The sequence below is a fragment of the Oncorhynchus gorbuscha genome, linkage group LG17, assembly GCF_021184085.1.
Source record: "Oncorhynchus gorbuscha isolate QuinsamMale2020 ecotype Even-year linkage group LG17, OgorEven_v1.0, whole genome shotgun sequence".
NCBI classification, from domain to species: Eukaryota; Metazoa; Chordata; class Actinopteri; order Salmoniformes; family Salmonidae; genus Oncorhynchus; species Oncorhynchus gorbuscha.
Window position 1 is genome coordinate 6,699,504 of NC_060189.1, and position 5,000 is coordinate 6,704,503.

Sequence of the window (5,000 nt, forward strand, 5' to 3'; positions counted from 1 at the left end):
CTTTTTATATTGTTGAGGTTGTCTCACCACAGTCCAGAGAGCAGATATGTCTCTGTCCACCTCCGGCTCTCCGGGTCTGGTTAAGGGGGTGCTGTTGTGCTGGACTATTGTTATATAATGAAGAGGTCTGGTCTGACCCGCTCGGGGTGGGGGGTATCTTTCTCAAGGGAGAGCTTCTCCTGCTGGGCTAATTCTTTGATTAGGTGAAAGTCCATCTGAAACTGTTTGGGGTTACCCTGTACCATTACTGTTCCGGACATTAGCTGACTCTAAGTCCTCGTTGTCTAGTATCCTGAGTTTCCACCCCTCATTAACACCCCCTTTCTTAACAAAGGGGTAGTGAGCTAATGTAGCACTGTGTCATGCCAGGGGATGGTCTGTGTTAATATAGCACTGTGCCATGCCAGGGGATGGTCTGGTTAATATAGCACTGTGCCATGGGATGGTCTGTGTTAATATAGCACTGTGCCATGCCAGGGGATGGTCTGGTTAATATAGCACTGTGCCATGGGATGGTCTGTGTTAATATAGCACTGTGTCATGCCAGGGGATGGTCTGGTTAATATAGCACTGTGCCATGCCAGGGGATGGTCTGGTTAATATAGCACTGTGCCATGGGATGGTCTGTGTTAATATAGCACTGTGCCATGCCAGGGGATGGTCTGGTTAATATAGCACTGTGCCATGGGATGGTCTGCGTTAATATAGCACTGTGCCATGCCAGGGGATGGTCTGGTTAATATAGCACTGTGCCATGCCAGGGGATGGTCTGGTTAATATAGCACTGTGCCATGGGATGGTCTGTGTTAATATAGCACTATGCCATGCCAGGGGATGGTCTGGTTAATATAGCACTGTGCCATGCCAGGGGATGGTCTGGTTAATATAGCACTGTGCCATGCCAGGGGATGGTCTGGTTAATATAGCACTGTGCCATGCCAGGGGATGGTCTGGTTAATATAGCATTGTGCCATGCCAGGTGATGGTCTGGTTAATATAGCACTGTGCCATGCAAGGGGATGGTCTGGTTAATATAGCACTGTGCCAGGGGATGGTCTGGTTAATATAGCACTGTGTCATGCCAGGGGATGGTCTGGTTAATATAGCACTGTGCCATGCCAGGGGATGGTCTGGTTAATATAGCACTGTGCCATGCCAGGGGATGATCTGGTTAATATAGCACTGTGTCATGCCAGGGGATGGTCTGGTTAATATAGCACTGTGCCATGCCAGGGGATGGTCTGTGTTAATATAGCATTGTGCCATGCCAGGGGATGGTCTGGTTAATATAGCACTGTGCCATGCCAGGGGATGGTCTGGTTAATATAGCACTGTGCCATGCCAGGGGATGGTCTGGTTAATATAGCACTGTGCCATGCCAGGGGATGGTCTGGTTAATATAGCATTGTGCCATGCCAGGGGATGGTCTGGTTAATATAGCACTGTGCCATGCCAGGAGATGGTCTGGTTAATATAGCATTGTGCCATGCCAGGGGATGGTCTGGTTAATATAGCACTGTGCCATGCCAGGGGATGGTCTGGTTAATATAGCATTGTGCCATGCCAGGGGATGGTCTGGTTAATATAGCACTGTGCCATGCCAGGGGATGGTCTGGTTAATATAGCACTGTGCCATGCCAGGGGATGGTCTGGTTAATATAGCACTGTGCCATGCCAGGGGATGGTCTGTGTTAATATAGCACTGTGCCAGGGGATGGTCTGGTTAATATAGCACTGTGCCATGCCAGGGGATGGTCTGGTTAATATAGCACTGTGTCATGCCAGGGGATGGTCTGGTTAATATAGCACTGTGCCATGCCAGGGGATGGTCTGGTTAATATAGCACTGTGCCATGCCAGGGGATGGTCTGGTTAATATAGCACTGTGTCATGCCAGGGGATGGTCTGGTTAATATAGCACTGTGTCATGCCAGGGGATGGTCTGGTTAATATAGCACTGTGCCATGCCAGGGGATGGTCTGGTTAATATAGCACTGTGCCAGGGGATGGTCTGGTTAATATAGCACTGTGCCATGCCAGGGGATGGTCTGGTTAATATAGCACTGTACCAGGGGATGGTCTGGTTAATATAGCACTGTGCCATGCCAGGGGATGGTCTGGTTAATATAGCACTGTGCCATGCCAGGGGATGGTCTGGTTAATATAGCACTGTGTCATGCCAGGGGATGGTCTAGCACTGTGCCAGGGGATGGTCTGGTTAATATAGCACTGTGCCATGCCAGGGGATGGTCTGGTTAATATAGCACTGTGCCATGCCAGGGGATGGGGATGGTCAGGGGATGGGTTAATATAGCACTGTGCCATGCCAGGGGATGGTCTGGTTAATATAGCACTGTGTCATGCCAGGGGATGGTCTGGTTAATATAGCACTGTGCCATGCCAGGGGATGGTCTGGTTAATATAGCACTGTGCCATGCCAGGGGATGGTCTGGTTAATATAGCACTGTGCCATGCCAGGGGATGGTCTGTGTTAATATAGCACTGTGCCATGCCAGGGGATGGTCTGGTTAATATAGCACTGTGCCATGTCAGGGGATGGTCTGGTTAATATAGCACTGTGCCATGCCAGGGGATGGTCTGGTTAATATAGCACTGTGCCATGCCAGGGGATGGTCTGGTTAATATAGCACTGTGCCATGCCAGGGGATGGGATGGTCTGGTCTGTTAATATAGCACTGTGCCATGCCAGGGGATGGTCTGGTTAATATAGCACTGTGCCATGCCAGGGGATGGTCTGGTTAATATAGCACTGTGCCATGCCAGGGGATGGTCTGGTTAATATAGCACTGTGCCATGCCAGGGGATGGTCTGGTTAATATAGCACTGTGTCATGCCAGGGGATGGTCTGGTTAATATAACAGTGTCATGCCAGGGGATGGTCTGGTTAATATAGCACTGTGCCATGCCAGGGGATGGTCTGGTTAATATAGCACTGTGCCATGCCAGGGGATGGTCTGGTTAATATAGCACTGTGCCAGGGGATGGTCTGGTTAATATAGCACTGTGCCATGCCAGGGGATGGTCTGGTTAATATAGCACTGTGCCAGGGGATGGTCTGGTTAATATAGCACTGTGCCATGCCAGGGGATGGTCTGGTTAATATAGCACTGTGCCATGCCAGGGGATGGTCTGGTTAATATAGCACTGTGCCATGCCAGGGGATGGTCTGGATAGCACTGTCAGGGGATGGTCTGGTTAATATAGCACTGTGCCATGCCAGGGGATGGTCTGGTTAATATAGCACTGTGCCATGCCAGGGGATGGTCTGGTTAATATAGCACTGTGCCATGCCAGGGGATGGTCTGGTTAATATAGCACAGGGGATGTGCCACTGTGCCATGCCAGGGGATGGTCTGGTTAATATAGCACTGTGTCATGCCAGTGGATGGTCTGGTTAATATAGCACTGTGTCATGCCAGGGGATGGTCTGGTTAATATAGCACTGTGCCATGCCAGGGGATGGTCTGGTTAATATAGCACTGTGCCATGCCAGGGGATGGTCTGGTTAATATAGCACTGTGCCATGCCAGGGGATGGTCTGTTAATATAGCACTGTGCCAGGGGATGGTCTGGTTAATATAGCACTGTGTCATGCCAGGGGATGGTCTGGTTAATATAGCACTGTGCCATGCCAGGGGATGGTGTTAATATAGCACTGTGCCAGGGGATGGTCTGGTTAATATAGCACTGTGCCATGCCAGGGGATGGTCTGGTTAATATAGCACTGTGTCATGCCAGGGGATGGTCTGGTTAATATAGCAGGGGATGGTCTGGTTAATATAGCACTGTGCCATGCCAGGGGATGGTCTGGTTAATATAGCACTGTGCCATGCCAGGGGATGGTCTGGTTAATATAGCACTGTGCCAGGGGATGGTCTGGTTAATATAGCACTGTGCCATGCCAGGGGATGGTCTGGTTAATATAGCACTGTGTCATGCCAGGGGATGGTCTGGTTAATATAGCACTGTGCCATGCCAGGGGATGGTCTGGTTAATATAGCACTGTGCCATGCCAGGGGATGGTCTGGTTAATATAGCACTGTGCCATGCCAGGGGATGGTCTGTGTTAATATAGCACTGTGCCATGCCAGGGGATGGTCTGGTTAATATAGCACTGTGCCATGCCAGGGGATGGTCTGGTTAATATAGCACTGTGCCATGCCAGGGGATGGTCTGGTTAATATAGCACTGTGCCATGCCAGGGGATGGTCTGGTTAATATAGCACTGTGCCATGCCAGGGGATGGTCTGGTTAATATAGCACTGTGCCAGGGGATGGTCTGGTTAATATAACACTGTGCCATGCCAGGGGATGGTCTGGTTAATATAGCACTGTGCCATGCCAGGGGATGGTCTGGTTAATATAACACTGTGCCATGCCAGGGGATGGTCTGGTTAATATAGCACTGTGCCATGCCAGGGGATGGTCTGGTTAATATAGCACTGTGCCATGCCAGGGGATGGTCTGTGTTAATATAGCACTGTGCCATGCCAGGGGATGGTCTGGTTAATATAGCACTGTGCCATGCCAGGGGATGGTTTGTGACGAAGATGAAGTTGCTGATGTTTCCATTTGTATAATAGTCAGCAAAAAGTATCTTGATTTTCCAAAGGGAGCTTCATTTTGTAATCTTTTCTTGCCTTACCATTCTTTACATACACAGGGTTCTGTATTTTAATTACCTCTGAACAGCGGGAGGCAGCCTCTAAGGCCTCTCCATTTGGTTGGAGTAGACTGTGCGACTCTCCTGCCATTGTTGGGCTAAAGGGCTTTGACACCTCTCACTTGACACGTCAGTGCTAATTGAAGTTGTATCAAGCTTGGCAGCATTAATTTAGCATTCAGTCCTTATAAAGTAATGTATTTTTCTTCTTGGCTTTTGGAAATAAAACATGGCTTCAGACTAAACATTACTCACTCAGTTCCAGGTTGGATGGTGTTCTCAGGTTTCTGTTGTTTTCCAGAGCATTTGCTGTATAG